The sequence below is a fragment of the Triturus cristatus genome, chromosome 9 (genome assembly GCF_964204655.1).
Source record: "Triturus cristatus chromosome 9, aTriCri1.1, whole genome shotgun sequence".
In the NCBI taxonomy this organism is placed as follows: Eukaryota; Metazoa; Chordata; class Amphibia; order Caudata; family Salamandridae; genus Triturus; species Triturus cristatus.
The window spans coordinates 1,088,233,835-1,088,256,382 of NC_140592.1; positions in this window are offsets into that span (position 1 = coordinate 1,088,233,835).

A 22,548-nucleotide genomic window follows, 5' to 3' on the forward strand; every position below is an offset into this window, starting at 1 on the left:
AGCGCCAGCTTTGCTGCGGCTGATTGGACTCTCTGTAGTCCCTGCAGGATATATTGGGGAGCTCCTAAATACAGGAAGTTACAGTAGTCCAATCTACTGAGTACTGTACTCTTTACAATCAGGGCACGCGAGTTGCCTGACAAAAACGGGAGGATCCGGCGGATAACTCGTAGTAGCCCGAAACACACGTTGGCTGTCTTGTTTGCTTGTGAATCTAGTTGAAGATTGCTATCAAACAAGACGCCGTGGTTCTGGATAGTATTTGCTGGTATCAATGGAGCCTCATCCGGGGTCAGCCTGAACTCCATCGACAGATGATGACTTTGCCTCAGTGGCGAGTAGAACAGCACCTCAGTTTTGTCTCCATTAAACTGCAGGGAGTTACTCCGCAGCCAGTCTGTGGTCAAGCGCATGCAGTTTTGAAACTGTTCTAGGAGCATCGCCTGTTTTCCTTCCAGCGAGAACACCAGTTGTGTGTCATCTGCATAGTTTACCAACGGATCCTAGTGTCCTTGTTGTTTGGTGTTATTGGTTTGTGAACCAGGGTAGTTGATCTATCAATCCTTGCAACGGTGTTCATTGTAGCCAGTAGGTGGTGTTAGTCATATCCTCTTTTTTCCAGGCACATGATTGGTTTTTTTCCTTTTTGTTGAAAAATTGGTTCTTCGCTGCAGTTTCTTCTAATTCTGAGAAGTTCTCCTTTGGGTATGTTTGTAATCTTATGTTTGGGATAACAACTGTCTGCTCGTAGAATGACATTTACTGCTGTGTCTTTTCTGTCTCATTTGCTATGTAGCTGGTTGTCTTTAACATAAAATGTAAGGTCTAAGAAGTTAATTTCAGATTTGGAGGAATTAAAAGTTGTTTTGATTTTCCATAGCTTAACTCCCAAGTTATATAGAAATCTCTCTAAGTGATTTTGTTCCCCCTGCCAGATGCAAAGAATATCGTCTATGTAACGATGCCAAAAAATGAAGTGTTGTAAACTCGGAAAAACTTGGGTCCCATAGCCAGAATTTTTCCACAAAACACATAAAATAAAGGCAATTCCGCATAACTGTTTGTAGATTTTCTGGTTAAAGCTGAAGATGTCATGTGTCAGGCAGAATTCAAGCATTTCCAGCTGCATTTCATTTGCCTCAATAAAATTGGCTAGTTGAGTCCAAAGAGACTGTTTTACTGATGCTAGTCCATCTTGATGACCAATGGAAGTGTATAGGCTCACAATGTCAATAAATACTAGAAAAAGATCTGGTTCCCAAATTAGGTCTTTAAGCCTAAGCAGGATGTCCTTGCTGTCTTGTATGAATTAAGGTATGTCTTTCATAAGTATTTGCAGTTGCTTCTTATCAATATATTTACCCAGTCTGGAGCAGGGGGAGTTAATGACCGATATAATGGGTCTACCTGGGGTCGGGTATGTACCTTTATGTATTTGGGGGAGTAGATACAGTGTAGGCATTGTCGGATGTTGGTTAAAGAGGTATGCTTTTTCTTTAGAGCTAAGGAGTTCCGACAAATACCACTTGTCTAGTTTTGTTTTTATCGTATGTTGAATATCTGAAGTTGGGTCTTTAGGGAGCAGTTCATAGCATGTTGTATCAGATAGCTGTCGTTGTGCCTCCAAGATGTAATCGTCAACGTGTAGTGCTACAGTGTTGCCATCATTATCTGCTTCCTTGAGAACCAGCTCCTTCCGCTCCTGCAATGCTTTGATAGCCCTCCATTCTTCTGAGGTGATGTTTTGTTACAGACATTTCTTTTTGTTGAGATATTTCTGATATTCTTTTTCCAGGTCATGTTTTACCGCTAGGTGAAAGGCATCTATACTGTTGCCTACTAGTAATTGTGCAAAAAGAACAATTGATGGACAGAATGCAGAACAATGTCATACTTTCACCCCAGTACAGATATCTGGGCTTAAATCCATCTTTTTTTTGCTCACCATGCCATTCATGTTTGGACCCAGCCATATGGAAATCAGTCGGGCCCAATGGGAACAATTCAGCCCGAACTGTCAGGCCAGGCCCTCCCTGGACTGGAAACAAGTATCCTAGGACCGGTTTTGGGCTTTCAGCCCTCATCAGCCAGGATAGCTTGACTCCAGTGCCTTGGAGAGCACAGGACCCACGTCTGGTCATACCCGTCCCACTCGGGGTGACAAATGCAAAAAGAACAATTGATGGACAGAATGCAGAGCAATGTCATACAATCACCCCAGTACAGAGATCTGGGCCTAAATCCAACGTTTTTTTGCTCACCATGCCATTCCAGTTTGGATCCAGCCATATGCAAATCAGTCTTGACCCTGTACCCAATGGGAACAGTCCAGCCCGAACTGCCAGGCCAGGTCCTCCATGGACTGGAAACAAGTATCCTAGGACCGGTTTCGGGCTTTCAGCCCTCATCAGCCAGGATAGCTTGACTTCAGTAGCATGGAGAGCACAGGACCCATGTCTGTGCCTACCCGTCCCACTCGGGGTGACAAATGCAAAAAGAACAATTGATGGACAGAATGCAGGACAATGTCATACATTCAACCAATGAGGCACAGGGTCAAGACTGATTTGCATATGGCTGGGTCTAAACTGGGGTGGTATGGTGAGCAAAAGAACAATGGATTTAACCCAGATCTCTTGACTGGGGGTGAATGTATGATTTATTCAGCATTCCGTCCATCATTTGCTTGCGTAGCACTTTTCACCCTAAGTGGGATGGGTATGCCCAGACGTGGGTCCCTTGCTCTCTGTACCACTGGATTCAAGCTAGCCTGGCTGATGAAGGGTAATACCCAGAAACCGGTCCCAGGATTTTTGTTTGTGGTCCAGGGAGGACCTGGCTTTGCAGTTTGGTCTGGACTGTTCCCATGAGGCACAGGGTCAAGACTGATTTGCATATGGCTGGGTCTAAAGTGGGGTGGCATGGTGAGCAAAAGAACAATGGTTTTAACCCAGATCTCTTGACTGGGAGTGAATGTATGATTTATTCAGCATTCCATCCATCATTTGTTTGCGTAGGACTAGTAATTGTGGGCAGAAAATAGATGTATTTGTCAGATGTTTGTCTAACGTCATGTCTGTACATATTCCCAGTTCAGATGCAGTTGTCGAAATTGAGTTGGGATCCACATCTGGTAAGCTTAGATTTGTCAATAAGTCGATATTTTCCATATGGAGAGATTTCACAGGGGTATTTTTTGTAATTCCTGTTTTCTCTTGGGTTGATCCGCAAAGAAAACCTTTAATTTAAGTTTTCTTGTGAATTTGAATCAGTCAATTTGTGTTTTCACCAGATTCCATGGTGATGTGGGGCAGAATGAAAGTCCTTTATTGATTACATTCAGTTCATGATCAGATAATGGAGTATTTGTAAGGTTTTGTACCAAATTGTCTATCTCATTGTGGTTTTGTCTATTTCCTTTATTCTTGCTCTTGTTGTCACCCCCGCTGGTGATGGTTGGGGTCGTTGATATTGCGGAGAGGCTTCCTCAGTTGAAGTATTTTGGTTGTTTGTTGTTTTTATACCTAGTCTGTAATGAAGGACCTCCTCGAAAAAAATTACTTGGCATTTCTTTGCGTTGTTTTCCAAATTGGTGGCTGATGATTCTATATCTGAGCTAGTGGAGGGTCCTGATTGTTGTATAGAGTTTTCTCCACTAGTGCCTATTAGTGACTTAGCATCGTATTGTTTGGCAAATGTATTTACGTGACCAAATTGGTAATCTAATTGGTCACAACAGAATTTATGTTTTTTTTCTTTTAATTATGTCCTCTTCAAATTCATCAATAATATTGTTAATCGGTTCCGAAACATTCAGGCTGACCGAATGCCTTTCGGAACCGATTCAGACTTCCCGAACAGTTTCCGGCCATCCTAATCGATCATTGGGAAATGTGTATGATTCGTTCGGAAACAAGGGTTCTAAATCAGATTCTGCAATACCAAATCGCATTTGGAGCCTTTTCGAATGACATCGTAATCGGCCCCTTAGAGTGTAATGAGATAACTTAATTACTGTTAGGAAAATCATGTTTTTATCCAATTGTCTGGTTTTTGCTTGGACCTTTTTCTCTTGTTTACAGGAGTTTGGCTGCACCCCCTCTGTCATTCTGCATTGACCTCTCCTCTACCTCCTCCTCTTTTCTTTCCACCTTAAAATCTTGTGTGGCATTGTGGCTCTTATTGTTGATTTGGCTTCTTTCCATGTCTGAGAAGACAAAATTATCAAGTAACTATTTTATTTGAATCTGCATCTATAGACACTACTTCTATATTCTCAGGATCCAAGTCTGAGCCTGCGTCTGAACTGTTACCTACTAATGATAATTCCTGTTCCCTCAAATTTTGTCCTTTCAATTGCACTTTACTGAGATGTTCAAGTAATCATTTTTGTCTCTCTAAAATGTAATTATTTTTCTTGGATTTTATTTCTTTCTGACATTTTCATAAATGCTTTGTTCTAAGTGTGATTTGAAATGACGGCTCTGTTTCTTGTAGTTATGCTTGAAAAGGTCCTTTTCATGAGCATATAGTTCTGCCAAGGCTGTGAGACAATCTATTTTGGCATATTTCACCAAAATGTGTAGCATTTTTTTAACAATTACCACTATTGTCTACTCATTCTTAAAGAAACGAAGGGTTATGGTCCTCATAACTCTGATTCTGTATTCTTCTCAGACAACTAGACACTGTACACTCATCAATGTACTGTTGTGTTGAAGTCAATTCCCCCCATTTACAGAGGTATTTATTTTTATAATATCTTATATTGTGCCAATTTTATTTTCATAGTGAAATCCTCTCTCAAGATCATCATATCATGTTTGTTCTTAATTCAACTGTTATACTTTTTGTTCCCCGACCTTCCTGAGCCACAGGGACTGCATTTGTAACCCTTAGTGCAAGGACTTAGTCAATGCACCAATATGAATTAGAACTTTAGATGGAATACAACCCATACACAACCCACTGGACAATACTGAGCAGGAAGCATATACTGGTAATAAGTCCTTGAAGATGGATTCAGGGGTACAATGGAAAACCAACTCCTCTTTTGTAAATGAATACCAGACTCAAAATAATACTAAGAAACAGGAAATGTATTTTGAAATATTTGAGTTAAAATCCTAATCTAGTACACAAAATATCAATGGTAACCACACAGAATGTAGAAAGGTATACAACTAAGAATATCATGGTCTGTGAGAATAGCAGGGACATTTCTAAATTGGTGACTGAGATCTTCATATCCTAACACCCTTGAGCTATTACTAAGCGCTATGCTAAATATACATTTATAACTTAGAATTTACATTCTCACAAAACTTCTTTCTTTACATGTTTGTGGGCAATCAGACTTTCATTGCCCAATTAGACTGGATTTTATACTACAGAAACCTGATTATAGTCAATGCAGCAAAATAACATTATGATGTTGTAGTCACTGTATATGAAATTACAGAGATAAATAACTCAATTTCTAGGAAATGTAGCATAAAAAGCTAATGCTGTAGATATATGTATATGTAGCTGCATCATAGAGGTGCAAGTTATACTTAGGTCAGTAGAATATAACTGGTCTCAGTGCTTTTTTTTTTAAAACAGGAGTTTTTTATTATTAGAAAACCTACATATAACTCCACTTTAACCTTTGTTTTTATCAGCGAATTCCTAAGGTTTTTTAATGGAAGTTAAAATCTTAGGGCCCGATTCACAGAACTAACTTAAGACAAAATCCTAAACTTATTACCATTTTGGTATTCATAGTAAAGTTAGGTGTTCCAAGTCTTCGCAGTGAGATAGGAGAAGGATTGTTCTCCAGCCATCGTCTTGCAGGACCATGGGAAGGTGGCCAGCACCAGATGGGCAGATGGATATGTCTGGTGGGAGAGTAGAAGGAGAGGCAGTGGTTGAGGTATGCAGGTCCAGTGTTGTGGAGGGCTTTGCAGGCATGCATGAGAAGCTTGAAGGTAATACTTTTGTTGATAGGAAGCCAGTGAAGGTTTCTCAGGTGGCCAGTGATGTAGCTGTGGTGTGGGATGTTCAGGAGGAGTCTGGCACAGGCATGCTGGATTTTTTGCAGTTTCTGTAAGATTTTTTGGGTGGTGCTGATTAGGCCTGGGCGGTAAATTCCGTTCCACTCGTGGAATTTGATGAAATTGGGTAATTCTGCGGAGAACGCGGAATTGCCCAAAATTCTGTGTTCCGCGGAATTTTTTGCTTGTTCGTGTTCTCAAAATGCGTGTTTGAAAGATATTTCCCCCCGAGCAAGCAATTCCGCATGTTCCCAGAATTTCTGCATGTTCCCGGAGATTTTTTACCATTTTGCGGAGCTTTGCTTAGCACGACTACGCAAATTCTGCCCACCCCTAGTGCAGATGTAGAGTGCATTCCCATAGTTGTGTCTGCTGCTGATGAGCACATGGTTGACTCTTTTCCTGGACTTGGTCGGGATCCACTTGAAAATCTTATGAAGCAGATTGAGCCTGTGGAAGCAGGAGGATGAGACGGCATTGATTTGGCAGTTCATTGAGAGAGAGGAGTCCAGAATGATGCCGAGATTTTGAGCATGGTCCGTGGATGTGGTAGGGTTCCCAGCACTGCAGGCCACTGATAGTTGTCCCAGGCAGAGAGAGTGGAGCCCAAGATGAGAACTTTGGTCTTGTCTGAGTTGAGCTTGAGGCAGCTGTCCATCATCAAAGCAGCAACTGCCTTCATCACATTGTGTAAGCTGCTCTCAGTTTCTGTGGGTTTGTCTGCGAGGGAGAGAATCAGCTGGGTGTCATTGGCATGGAGACAATGTTGAGTCCGTGGCTTCTGATTAGGGTGGCAAGTAGGGCCATGTAGAGGTTGAAGAGGGTGAGGCTCAGGTAGGATCCCTGATGCCCTCTGCAGCTGATCTCTTTGGGTTCTGTCTTGAACGGTGGGAGTCTCACTCTCTGTGTTCATCCGTTTAAGGAGTAAATCCATTCTGGGGCTCTGTTGTAGATGTTAGCACCGGGGAGTCTTGAGCACAGGGTGTGGTGGGAGACGTTACGAAGGCTGCTGAGAGGTCCAGGAAGCTGAGGGCAGCAGTCTTGCCTGGGTCAAGGAGGGTGCGGATGTCATCTGAAGCAGCAAGGAGAATGGTCATGGTGCTGTGATTGCTTCTGAAACCCGATTGTGATGTAGTTCATTTCAATAAACTCAGAGAGTGGGGTGTTGATGTCTTTCTCAATGACTTTGGCTGGGAAGGGGAGCAGACAGATGGGTTTGTAATTCTTGAGGTCCGTCGGGTCGACAGAGGGTTTCTTCAGCAAGGGGTTGATCTTGCATGTTTCCTGGCTTCAGGAAAGGTGGTGGACTTGATGGAGCAGTTGATGGTGTGGCAGAGTTTGGCTGCAATGGAGGAGCTGGCTCTGCTGAAGATATGGTGGAATCAGGGGTCCGATGAGGTTCTGGAGTAGATACTCTTCATGAACCTGAGGGTGTCATCAGAGGTGAGGGTAGTCCATTTGGGCAAGGTCTGCTGGGGTCCGGGGCCATTGGGTGTGGTGGTTGCGGGTGCGGTGGGTAGGTTTTGGGTTGCAAAGCTGTCGTAGATCTCTTTGATCTTGTGGTGGAAGAAGGTGATGAGGTTGTCCAATCTATTGCATGCTACTCCAGTCTACACGACTCCACTCTACTCTTTGGCATACCACTCCACTCTACACCAAACCACTCTACTATATGAGATACTACTCCACTCCACACCACTCCACTGTATGCTATTCAACTCTATGCCACCACACTCTATGCCACTACACTCTATGCCACTACACTCTATGACACCCCACTCTATTCCACTCCATTCTATGCCACTCCGCACTAAACCACTGCACTCTATGCTATTCCACTCTATGCAACCCCACTGTATGCCACTGAACTGTACACTATTACCCTTTATACCACTCCATTCTAAACCACTCAACTCTACGCCACTCCACTCCACTCTTACCTATTCCACTCTACACCACTCCACTTTATGCTGCTTCACTCTAGGCCACTGAACTCTATGACACATCACTTCAATCTACACCTCTCCACTACATGCCACTCCACTTTATGCTGTTCAACAGTAGGGCAAGCCACTGCACTCTATGCCACCCTACTGTAAGCCCCTCCATTGTAAGACAGTTTATGACACGCTACTCTATACCTAGACACTCCACCCTACTTTAAGCTACTCCATTGCACAGTACACCATTCCATTATACTTCACTCCACTCCACACTGTTCCACTCTATGCCACTCCAATCTATGCCACCCAACTCTACACCACTCTACTTGGTGCTTTTCAACTGTGCACCAATCCACTCTACACCACTTGATCCTATGCCACCCCACCCTGCACCACTCCACTCTACACCACTCCACTCTATACTTTTCAACTCAGCGCTATTCCACTCTATGCCACTTAACTCTATTCCACTCCACTCTATGCTAATTCACTCTAAACGGTTGCACTCGATACCACTCCACTTTATCCCACTTCACTTTAGGCCACTCAGCTCTATGCCACTCCACTGGATGCCCCTACACTGTAAGACACTGTACGACACGCTACTCTATGACACAGAACTCCACTCTACTCTACAACATGCAACTCTACTCTCTTCCACTCCACTCCACTATACTATACAACATACCACTACACTCTACACCACTCCACTCTACGCTACTTCACTCCACACCCCTCCACTGTAAGACACTGTACAACAAGCCACTCTATGACATGATGCTCCCCTCTACTCTTCAACACACCACTCCAGTCTACGCCACTCCACTCTACTCTTTGACACACCACTCCACTCTACGCCACTCCACTCTACTCTGACACCTACTCCAATGTACGCTATTCCACTCTATGCCACCCCACTATATAACACTCTACTCTAAGCTATTCCACTCTGCACCACACCACTCTAAGCACTTCACTCTATGCTATGTCACTCTATGCCATTTCATTCTAAACCACTTTCCCTCTACACCACTCCACTCCATTATTCCACTCTACACTACTCCACTTTACGCTGCTTCACTCTAGGCCACTCAACTCTATGACACAACACTTAACTCTACACCTCTCCACTATACACCACTCCACTTACACTATAAAACAGTATTGCACACACTGTACTCCACTCCACTGTACACCATTCCACTCTATGCCACTTCATTCTACACTATTCCAGTCTATGCCACTGTAATCTATACCACTGCACTCTGTGCCATTTTAGTCTATGCTATTCCACTGTATACCACTCCAATGTGCACCATTCAACTCAATGCCCCTCCACCCTGCACCACTGCATTCTACTCTTTTCCACTCTGCACCTTTCCACTCTGCGTCACTCCAGTATACTCCACTCCACTCTATGCTACTCCACTCTAGGCCACTCAACTCTACAAAGCTCCCTTGTACCGCCCTCCACAGTAAGACTCTGTGGGACATGCTACTCCATTACAAAACACTCTACTCTACAGCATGCAACTCTACTCTGCGTCACTCCACTCTCTTCTACTACATACCACTACACTCTATGCCACTGCACTCAATGCCATTTCACTATATGCTACTACATTTGATACCCCTCCACTGCAAGGCACTGTACAGAACACCACTGTACGACATGATACTCCACAGTAGTCTACCACCAACCACTCTGAACTATGCCACTCAACTCTATACTATTCCACTCCATGACACCCACTCTATGCCACTCCACTCTACATCACTCCACTCTACACTATTCTACTCTACACCATGCCACTCTAAGCCACTACACTCTATGCTATTCCACTCTACGCCACTCCACTGTATACCATTCTACTCTATGTTATTCCACTATTTGCCACTCCATTGTACCCCAATTCACTCTATTTCACTAAACTCTATGCCACTCCTTTGTATGCCCCTCCACTGTAAGACATGGCATGAGACACTACTGTACGACACACCATTCCACTCTATAAAACTCCACTCTAATCGACGACAAGCCACTCCATTCTACACAGCTGCACACTACGCCACTTAACATTTCTCCACTCCATACCACTCCACTTTACCCAATTCCACTCTATGCCACTGAACTATAAGCTACTCAAATCTGCACCACTTGACTCTACGTCACTCCACTCTATGCCATCCCACTCTACACCTCTCTACTGTACACCTCTCCAATGTACACTTTGCCAATGTATGCTACTCCACTCTATGACATTCTACTCTACACCCCTTAAGTGTAAGACACTGTACGACGCATCACTGTATGACAAGACACTGAACTCAACTCTGCACCACACCACTCCACTCTCCACCTCCCAACTTTACTCTACAACATGCTCTAGGATATTCCGTTCTATGCTACTCCACTGTATGCTGTTCCACTCTGTGCCACTCCACTCTAAACTACTCCAATCTATGCCACACCCATTCTATGCTATTCCACTCTATGCCACTCCACTCTACGTCACTCCACTCAAGTCTGCAACACACCACACCACTCTATGCCACTCTACTCTACGCTGCTCTTCTCTACGCTATTCCACTCTATGCCACTTGAGTCTATATCATTCAAGTCTATGCAACTCTATTCTATGTCACTCCTCTCTCCGCCACTCCACTGTACGCCACTCCACTCTGCACCACTCTACGCTATATTATTCCACTCTATGACACTCAACCCTACACCACTTCACTCTTTGCAACTCAACTCTACACCACTCCACTTTATGCCCCTTAACTGTACGACAAGTTACAACACTTTACTCAATGAGATGACACTCCAAATATGACATTTCAGTCCACTCTACACCACTCCATTCTCCACTACTCCACTTGAAATTATTCCACTATATTCCACTCCACTCTACTCCACTCAATTCTATGAAACTCAACTCTATGCCACTCCACTCTCCACCATCCCACAGCACAACACTCCACTCTATGCCACTCCACTCTACGCCACTCCAATTGTGTCCACCCCATCTAGTCCACCCCACTCTATACCCCTCCACTGTAAGATACTGTATGACACGCAGCTCCACTCTACTCCGTGATGCACCACTCCACTCTATACTATGACACACCACTCTACTCTCCCCCACTCTACTCTACGACATGACACTCTATGCCACTCCACTCTAGTCCACCCCACTCTACACCCCTCCACTGTAAGACATTGTATGACACACCACTCTACTCTGTGATACACCACTCCACTCTATTCTACGACACACCACTCTACTCTAACCTACACCACTCTAAAACATGCCACTCCCCTCTACACCACTCCTCTCTATATCAGTCCATCCTATGCTATTTCACTTTATGCCACTCCACTGTAAACCACTCCACTCTATGCCACTTCACTCTACACGATTCCCCTCTATGTCACTCCACTCTAAGCCACTCCACTCTATGCCACTCCACTCTATTCTATTCCACTCTACACTACTCCACTAAATGCCACTCCACTCCACACTACTCCTTTCTACGCTATTCCAATCTATACCATTCCAGTCTACACCTCTTCACTCCTCGCCTCTCAAGACTATGCTATTCTACCCTACACCACTCCACTCTACACCACATGACTCTAAGTCACTCCACTGTAGGCCCTTTTGCTGTAAGACATTGTCCGACACAGTACTCTATGACACTCCACTCCACTCTATGACATGTTACTCCACTCTACGCTGCTCCACTATACTCTACGACATGCCATTCCACTTTACGCCAATCCACTCTATGGTATTTCACTCTACGCCATTCCACTCTACCCTCTACTCTATGCTATTCCACTCTATGCCACTTGGTTTAAACCAATTGACCTCACCTTCTGACGAAGCCATCTGCTGATAGATCAATTTTGGTAACTTCAGAGCTGATACTGAAGAAGTTGATTACTGGCCAGTTGTCTGAGTATTTAGAACAATACTAGCTGCTCCACCCTTCTCAATCAGGTTTTCACCATAGCTCCAATACAGAATCCTCCCTTGTTGAGGTCATTAACACCATTCCGCTGGCAGGAGATCAAGGGAAACAGGTTGTGTTGCTACTTTTAGATTTATTGGTAGCCTTCAATGTGGTGTCCCATCCAAGTAATTTTGAACAGCTTGAAAATATAGGCATACGTGGATCCAAACTAGCCAGATTTTGTTCATTTCTGCCTGACAGAAGCCCATTGTTTTGTATGGTTGACACCGTATGCCTCAGTTCCTAAACCTTTAAAGTTTGGTGTGCCCCAGGGGTCTTCTCTGAGCCTGACATTGTTCGACATTTATATGACTCCCATGGATGTGTTGGTGGAATTTTTTGGCATTCAGGTTGTGTCCTATGACGACGATACACAGATCCTCCTTAGTCTTGGCAGAAATGTACAAAATTAATTTAGTAGATTTAGGGCCTGGTTATCAGCCATGTTTCAATTAATGTGGTTTAGCAATCTATAGGGCAACAGGAGCAAAACGGAAATCCTGCTATTTGGCACACCTCCCCTATCTGGAATGGTGAATTTTGGCCCAGGCTAGTCCTGCCACTACCAGTTCCTGCCACCATAGCACGTAATTTAGGGGTAAAGTTTGACAATGGAACCTTTTTTAGCCTGCATGCAGATGGGGTGGTGGAAGCCTGCAGAAATGTATGCACCTGCCCCCAATTTATTTCCAGAAGACTGTAATACATTCCCTTAACACTTCCTGGCTTGATTATGCCGACTATCTCTACTGAGGTCTACCAACAAATCAACTTGGAAGACTCCAGTTGGTACAGGAAGTCATTACTCTGCTTTTATTAAAGCTACCAAGAGGCCATCATATCTGTCAGCACCTCAAAGAGGTGCACTGGCTGCTGATAAAGGAGTAAGTACGACTCAAAGGGGGTATGCTGGCTCATATAGCCTTCTACCAGGAAAGGCAGACTAATTCAAATACATCTAGGCGGCACAGGTGTGAGGACTCTACAGCCCAACACCGATCATTAGAGCAAACACGGCCCATACTAGAGGGCAAGACTTGAGACGACCTGCAGTGCGAGGGTGGGGGGAATGTTGGCGAGGGGGGGAGTTGGGGAGAGGGAGTGCAAGCAGATTTAATAGGTTAGGGATGCCGAGACAATACATAGAATAGCCAGATAAACAGAATGTAACTCAACAAATGTTAGTCATGTAACATGTGACATGCAATGTCCACCGCAGACAGCAAATGTATAAGTATTGCAGCATAACTAATAAAATATGTTTTTTAAAAAAAAGCCTTCTACCAGGCAGATCTACAATACCTGATCAAGAGGAACACTCCATACTAACTGGTAGGAACCCTACTTTCCTGTGACTCAATGTTGGCTGTGGTCCCAAAAATCAAGAGAAATAAGTGGGGTGGTACTTCTTTCTCACTGCATGGAATGCCCTCCCTGCTCACCTATGGGCCAAGAAGGATCATCTTTCCTTCAAACACAACCTCAAAACCTGTTTTTTTTAATTGGCGTATCAGTAAAATGTTTTTGGGTTATAGATGGTCAATATGTCTATTAGCACTGGGACTCTCTCTCAGTAGTTGTGTGCTCATCAAAACCTTTGATTGATTGATCCACTCTACATCACTCCACTCTACACTACTCCACTCTACACCACTGCACTTTATGCCACTGCACTCTACACTCCTCCATTGTAAGACATTGTATGACATGCCACTGTATCACAACACTCCATTCTACTCTGTGGCAGGCCACTCCACTCAATGCCACTCCACTCCACTCTATGCCACGCTAATCGACACCAATCTGCTCCACTCTACACCACTCCACTCTATGTTATTCCACTCTTCAGCCCTGTATGCCACTCGACTCTGCACCACTCCACTCTATGTCACTCCACTCTATGGCAATCCACTCTACGACACTCCAATATATGCCACTCAATGCTAATCCATTACAATGTACGCCCCTCCACTGTAAGACACAGTATGACACAGCACTCCACTCTTCTCTAGACACACCACTCCACTCCACGCTATTCTTCTCTATGCCACTCCATTCCAATCTACTCTACTCAACTATTCATTTGACTCTACACCACTTGACTCTACACCATCCCATTCTATGTCACTCCATTCTGCACCACTCCACGCCACACCACTCTACACCACTTCACTCTACACCCTTCCACCTTAAGAATCTGGATGACATACCACTGTATGACACGAGACTCCACTATGCTCTACAAAATGCCACTCCACGCCTCTCCACTCTATGGGCAATCCCCTCTGCAACACTCCACTCTACATCACTCCAATATATGCCACTCAATGCTAAGTCATTACAATGTACGCCCCTCCACTGTAAGACACTGTATGACACAACACTCCACTCTTCTCTAGACACACCACTCCACTCCACGCTATTTTTCTCTATGCCACTCCATTCCAATCTACTCCACTCAACTATTCACTTGGCTCTACACCACTCGACTCTACACCATCCCATTCTATGCCACTCCATTCTGCACCACTCCACGCCACACCACTCTACACCACTTCACTCTACACCCTTCCACTTTAAGAATCTGGATGACACACCACTGAATGACATGATACTCCACTATGCTCTGCGACATGCCACTCCTTGCCTCTCCACTCTATGGGCAATCCCCTCTACAACACTCCCCTCTACATGACTCCAATCTACCCCATTCAATTATAAGCCACTCCACTGTACGCCACTCAATTGTCAGACACTGTATGACACACCACTGTATGACATGGCACTCCACTCTCTTCTGCGGCACGGCACTCCACTATATGCCCTTCCACTCTACTCTTTGGCACACTGCTCCACTATATGCCACACCTACTCCACTCCCCCCTATGCTATTCCACTCTATGCCACTCCTCTCTACTCTACTCTATCGCCTGTTCCATCAACAACTTAAAGCTGATCTTAAAAGATGGGCTCCCATGTATCCATCATGGTTAGGTCACATTTATGCAATAATAATGATTGTCTTACCATTGTTTCAGTATCTTTTTCAGGGACTCCTAATTGAACTAGATTGAGAATTATTTTCGGCGCTCTGCTCTCTGCAGACCAGTTTTATTTGGCAGGATTGCAGAGACTGACTCTCTTATAAACTGTTGCACTTGCCCAAGGACACTCGTGGGCTGGCACTTCCTGATTTTCCCTTTTACTATAAGGCAGCACAACTAAGAGTGATATCCGAATGGTCACTGAAAGAATCAGGCAAACACTAGTTCCATGTGGACTGGGTGGTGGTAGGTTGATGTATATGAGACATCTTATGGAAGCCAAAGGCAGACAGACCACTTAATGCATACCTTAGCACACCTACAAAAACAATCCTTAAAGCATGGGATGATGTGAATCGATCAGCTGCATGGACCATGTTCCCCTCTCCATTCAGTCCTGTTCACTTTAACCATGCCTTTACACCCGCACTTACACTTGGCCCTTTCGATCTCTGGATGGAGGGGGGTGTCTTACCATTTCTGATTTGTTTCATGAATAAGATATCCCCGCCTTTCAATATTGCCAACAATACTATAGTCTGCCAAATTCTGAGAGATACCATTATAATTAACTAAAACATTGGGTAATTCACCCAGACCTGAGAGAGGCAGCATCTGGAGACCTTTCTCCAATTGAGACATTTGGAACACAAGCAAGGGGGGCTAAAGGTAATATCTCTTTCCTCTGCTTGTTCTTACTTGATAACTCCCCCAAAACTCAACCTACCACATAGATTTCTGTACCAACGTACCCAGGAACACAGTCTCCGACAAGCACTGATGGAAACTATGAAGAGGCATCCCTAGATATTAACCATTCTATCGGAATGAGAGACGATCACAATAAAATACTATATGATTGGTATACCTACACCACCAAACTAAAAAAAATGTATCCTAACATGTCTGACCTCTCCTGGAGATTTCTGACATATATGGTGGGACTGTCCAATAATCCGCCCTTTCTGGTTTGAAGTCTTAACTCAGACTAAAGGCATATTAGGATACCAGATCCCATATATGCTAGGCTTTGCTCTTTTGGGACTATGGGAGGAGATCCTGAAACACCAAAACTCAAGGGATCACTCGATTATATAGTTATGCCTGGGGGCAGTCAGGACAGTGCTGGTGGGTTTTTCGAAAAAAAACCTTAGCGCCCTTGATGAACCAGTGGCATACCAGGCTGTGGCAAGCTTTGACAATGGAGAGAATGGTTTACATTTTCCTGGATAACTATAACACCTGGGGTCCCCTGGTGGCCTTCCTCTCCGTAGGCCTTCCACTCACTGCCTGTCTAACCCGTACACGGCTACTTCTTTTTCAGATCTAATATCATATGAGAGCTGGTGACGACTCGAGGACTACCGCAGGCCCCATCTGTCGGCTTCTTCGGGCCGGCTTACTTACATCCCACCACACAACAAACAGCTTTATTACAGTCACTCATGGTTTATAGTTTAGGGTTAATTGGGGGAGGTGGGAGGGGGGATTATGTTGGGCAGCTGTTTTGATTTTGATTTAAATTTGTAAATCACAACAATTGCCCAAAGGCATCAAGGCACTGTAAACGACCATCCAGAGAAACCCTGATGTGCCTATAGATGATCAGATAAGCAGTCTACAGGGAGTATAACCAGGTCTTGAGTGCTTCCTGAAGGACATCAGCTGAGGAATAGCCCCAAGCGATGGTGGAAGGAAGATCCAGAGTCTGCTTGCCGCAGTTGAAAATGCTCTGTTACCCCATTTCTTTCTTTTAATTCTTGGCACCATGAGCTAATTTTGATGCGGTGATCTCAGGTCTCTTACTCCTCAATGGAACAGATGACTTGATGACAATGTTTTTCTTCATTGTTTTATTGCAAGGAAGATATCATTTCATATTGGAAACTGTATGCACTGATTCAATTCTGATTCATACTTCTGATGTTCTCGTTGTGCATTACTGCCTTGCTCACTAACTTACCTCTCACAAATTGAGAATACCTATTTTCAGTGTGGTACTGATGTAAACATTTTTTTAGCAATAACCTAATGCTGAATGATCATTTACATTTCTCTTGTTAGTATTTTAAAATATTTCTGAATGTTGCACAGTGCTAAGAAGTCCAATATTAAAGACCATGTTCTGAAAACCAGTTTTCTGTTTTGCAAGTAACAAAATGTGATCAAGCTGTGTATTCTTGCTGCCTGGACCCAGAAACCCATGTAATCCACTATTCTTATGGATTTTTGAAATGGAAAAAAATTACCTTGTTTCCCTATTGTAACTATGTACTGTCCTTCTTCAAGGGACTGCGTGGCAGAAGGGTAACTCACATCCGAGGGCAGCCCCCTGACTTCTACCACCAGACATGTGCTGTTCGGGTCACCAAAGAAGGCTGTGGGATCTAAAGAATACAGGCATGGATGATATTTTGGCGTGGAGGCATTGGGCTGCCACTGGAGGTGAACCTCGGCTGAGGAAAACATCAGGTGGTAGACAGTGAACAGGATTTTGAAAAGAGGCTGAGGGGTAGAAGGTCAGACCTTAGTCTCTGCTTTATACGAGTGGGGAGCACTGTGAAAAAACAGCTCCCAGGAAGTTCAAACGTTTTACAGACCAGGAAGCCTGAAGTGAATGTTCCTGATGGCTACAGCTCAACATCAAGAGCAAAACAAGCCCAAGATCATCCACATTGGGCCAGGGGGCTGCAGAAAGTAGCACTTGCTGTGGCGCTTTCTACAAAGGCTTTGTGTAGGGTTCACAGATTCTGAATGGCTGACAACAGCAAGAAGCGGTGTCTTCTTGTCTCCCCATGGCACTAATTAGACGGGGTGGCCATGACCTCCCCATTTGAAAAATGTAATGTTCCCTGTGGAGGCCAGAACCCTGGATAATAAATGGCAGCATAGAAGTGGATGTGGTGTCCCCAATCATTAGAGCATTTTCCCTCTCATCATCAGATACCTATGAGGATAAGAGCACCCAAATGCTATTGCACTCTAGCAATAGAACTTTCTCTACAGGCCCTCTCTTCCCCCAATGAACGATGAGTCAGAGAGGAGACCCAGGGATGGCCAAAGCCTAGGAGCCCTCATCATGTGCTGTCACCCACTCCCATGCCTAGTCACAAAGGCTGATATGGCACAGCCTGACCCTGCCCACTGTTAGTATGAGAGAAGAGTGTGGTTGGCACATGCCAGATCTTCATGAGCTGTGGAACTATGGAGCCAAGCTGGGGCCACCAGGATTTTGGGGGCTCCTTTGAACAGACCTAAAAAGTGGAATTGAATGACCCACTTGGGATCAGGACACCCTTTAGAAAAAGAACAAAAAATGAAAAACCAATGAGGCAGTTTCCCAGTTGCAACTGCATCAAAGGGCCACCTACGACACGTGGTGAGGAAGCACCACATAGGCCTGAGTGAAAGGCTTAAAATATGCATTTATCTTTCTTTGGTGTCCCAGAGAGGGCAGGGGCATCACTAATATATGGTAAGATGTTTGGGGGGCTGCCAGGAGCGGGACAGCTCCCAAAAGAGTCCCATTGGCAATTTTAGGTAGACAGCCTAAGTCTCTCAAGGTGTCAAATCAACGGTCAGCAGGCATGATCTTTCATCGCTACACCCCATTATATTGTGTATAGTGCATGTTTGGAGGTGTATGATGGTTTTAAACTTCAAGACTAGGTATGTGACTGGTTTTAATGGTCAGAGATGGGTGAAGTGTAGGGTAGGCTTGGGTGAACTTTTAATTACTCTTAAGTAACTGAGGTAATTTTGGCAATTTTGTGTTACTCTTTGGCTTATTAACACAGATACTTATGTGATTGTGCCCATTTGTGTAATTTTGAGTAACCCCTCAGCCAATACTGGCGCTGCTCCAGCAGCGCCAGCATTGGCTTAGATCAGGGTTACTCGCCGCCCACCTGCCCATTAGGAGACAGAGGGTTGAGCTTTTGATCAACCCTCGCTCTCCTAATGGGCATGCGCCAGCCAGAGCAGACACTAGTACGCATGACTGAGCACGGAGGAAAAATTCACCAACCTTCACCAGTCATGCGCACTTGTGGTGCTGCTTGCCCCTGGTCTGATAGTGCATCATGCATGTCAGTCAACATGACGCCGGACCACCCACCCCCTTCAGAATCTGAAGGGGGTGGGCGGTCCAACGACATGCTGACTGACATGATTGTCAGTTCTCCCTCGGCGTCTCTGAACTTAAGTAAACTGAGTCAGTTTACTTAAGTTCACAGACGCCGAGGGAGCTGTGGGCACGGGCGGCTTGTGAGGCAATGCCCTAGCGCCCTTATGGATGCACCGCCACTGCAGATGATGCTCCTTCCCCCACCTCACCTCCAGAGTCTGGAATGACCTACCTATCCACCTCCGCACTGCATCATCACTGACCACCATCAGAAAGGGACTCACAAATTGGTTGTTCGAATGAGACCAGCAGTAAGTAACTGGATACCCCCGGGGTGACAAGCTGCTCTCTACAAATACGACGTCATTGATTGAGTAATTCTGGATAATTTCACAGAATTTTGCATTAATTTCATGTAAATATGCTACAGCAAAAAAATGAGTTAAGCCTACCCCTAGTTTAGGAGTGATGAGAGTTTTTAGTGTTCAGGGACCTAACTTGTGCATCCTTTGCCTCACAGTATTGCTGCTTCATTAGAGAGCTCTTTCAAATCACTGATGGTGGCCCTGATTGCTTAGAGCCAATCACATTAAAAAACATTGAAAAGGTGATTGACAGCAAGTGTTAACAACCATGTACAAAAGTATTAACTGGGCAACTTTTTTAAATGCAAATATCTCAAAAACTACTTGGCAGATTTTATAAAAAGCTTTAAGTAAATATAAAAGTGCCTTCTCAATGGAAAGTGAGGCTAAACCATAAAGAAACAGGGGCATATGCATCAACATTAGCATTTGCGATTCCTTATTAGCGAAAAATAAGGATTCGCTAATAAGGAATAGCAAAAGGCTATGCATGTAGGAATCGCTATTCAAATAGCGATTCCTTAACTTTCCTTAATTGCTACTAGCAAATAGCGAGTAGCAATTAAGGAATGCCGTCCCAATCATTCCTATGGGCCTCCAGGCCCATAGGAATGAATCGGAGATTGCATGAGCAAATAGCGAGTACCAGTAGGTTCTCGCTAATTGCTCATGCAATTTCAAGGGTGCAAGGGTGTCAAAATGACACCCTATAGCACCCCTGAAAATGATATGTGCACATATGTTGCACACACACATGCTCTAAGGGCATGTGTGTGCACAACATGAAACTTTGAAAAATGCACAAAAGTGCATTTTTCAAAGTTTTTGCAAATTACCATGCAGTTCATCTTCATGGTAATTTGCTCCCCCTATTAGCGAAATCGCTAATTTTTTAACTTTGATGCATTGCATTTAAGGAATATCACTTTGGGATTCCTTAAATGCAATCCCTATTTAAGGAATCGGTATTTAAGGAATCCCTATTTAAGGAATCGGTATTTAAGGAATCCCTATTTAAGGAATCGCTATTTAAGGATTCCTTAAATAGCGATTTCTGCTTTTGGGTTGATGCATTGGGATTGGGTATTTTTAACTTAATACCGGGAGCTATTAGCGAATCGGTATTTTACCGACTGGATTTTGGGTTGATGCATGAGGCTGACAGTGGCAACTGCCAATGTGTAATATGGTAAGGGATGTTTGAAGTTTTGGGTGTGAGGTATTTTTAGGGGTCAAAGATGGGTGAAGTTTAGAGCTACAGCGGGATTTGTAGGTGTCTGATACATTGAGTTTAAGAGTGGTGTGGGTCTTTTAGAGTTTTAGATCTCACATGACATCACTGATGACATCACTGATGACATCATCCAAGTGATAATCTGATGCACCTCCTCACACCCTAATATAACCTTTGATACACCCACTCTAAAATGCAGACTACCATTTTCGAAAACATAGACACACCAATACCAGTTACTACATACCCACTCACTGATTCCTTGGTCTACACACATGCCCACTCATTCATCCATACAGTTACTCATATATGCAGTCACTCATCAATACAGCACTATCATATGCACTCATACATCTATACAGACACTCACACACCACCACTCACCCATAGAGTTACTCACATACCTAGTCAGTCATGCAAAGAATCAATCACACTCCCATTCACTCACCTATACGTTATACAGACATCACTTCACTTATTCATACAGATACTAACACATACTTACTCTCTTCTACAATCACTAACACAAACACACACTCATCCATACAGCCACTCTCACAATCACTCACTCTCACATATCACATCTCTTATATTTATATACTCCAACACTCACATATACTGCCTTTCACATATGTAGTTACTAACACATGTACCACTGAGACATCCATTCACTCACCAATACACTCATACACACACTCACCCACCCATACAGCCATTCATAGATGCACTCTTGAACCCATACACCCAGTGACTCACCTACTCACACATCTATGCACAGAGTCACATACCCCCACCCACCCACAGAGACACTTAGGCACCCATACAGATACTCAGACAACCAATCAATAACCCATATAGACACTCATATAGCTACTCACCAACCCATGCAGCCGCTTACACACCAACTGACAGACTAATGCAGACATTCACACAGTTAAGTCACTAACCCATGCATTCAGTAAGACACGATTAACCACTCACCTATACAGTCAGTCACGCAGCTACTAAATCATCTATTCTCACACTAGTACACCCACTCATTCTTCAATACACCTTGGCATATATATATATAATAGCCTCATGTGAACAAGGCCGTTTTCCGGCCGAAACGCGTCATGGCAGACAGAAGGGAGTTACAAATACAATAAAATATTTGTATTTACTGACGAAGAGGAGTTCGTGCCTTCATTTTCCACCACAAAGCGAAAGTTTGTGAATGCTTGAATCCAATATATATATATTATCTACTGGCGGTCGCCAGTAGATAGTTATAGTTAGGACCGTGTTTCCATAGGAAATCCGCAACATTCTATTTGGAATAACTTTGGCGCCGGTTGACGAAACTTCGCGAAATTTTCAAAATAGGTGGGGCGCTCCGCTCCTACCCTGAAAGTCTCGGGGGGATTCGTCAAGCGGGGGCTGAGAAAAAAGGGGGGTCCCAAAACGTGTTTTCCCCATGCAATTTTCCATAGGGACCTTTAGTCCATGGTACAGCCCGAACGGCTGAACAGAATTACTTGAAATTTGGCAGAGAGGTAGTCCTCAGCTCAGGGATGTGCCTTTTGCATATATGGAGTCAATAAGTTAAGTAGTTCCTGAGAAAATCAAAAGTAAAATCATATATATATGTGGGCGGAGCCTAACCACACATCTCATCCTGACATCTGATTGGCTGTCAGCACTTCATCCAAGAAGTGTTGGGAGCCATCTTGGGACCAATATACATGATAGCACGTCATTAAAAAGCATTGCAGTTAATAGAAGGTTTTAAGACTTTAGTT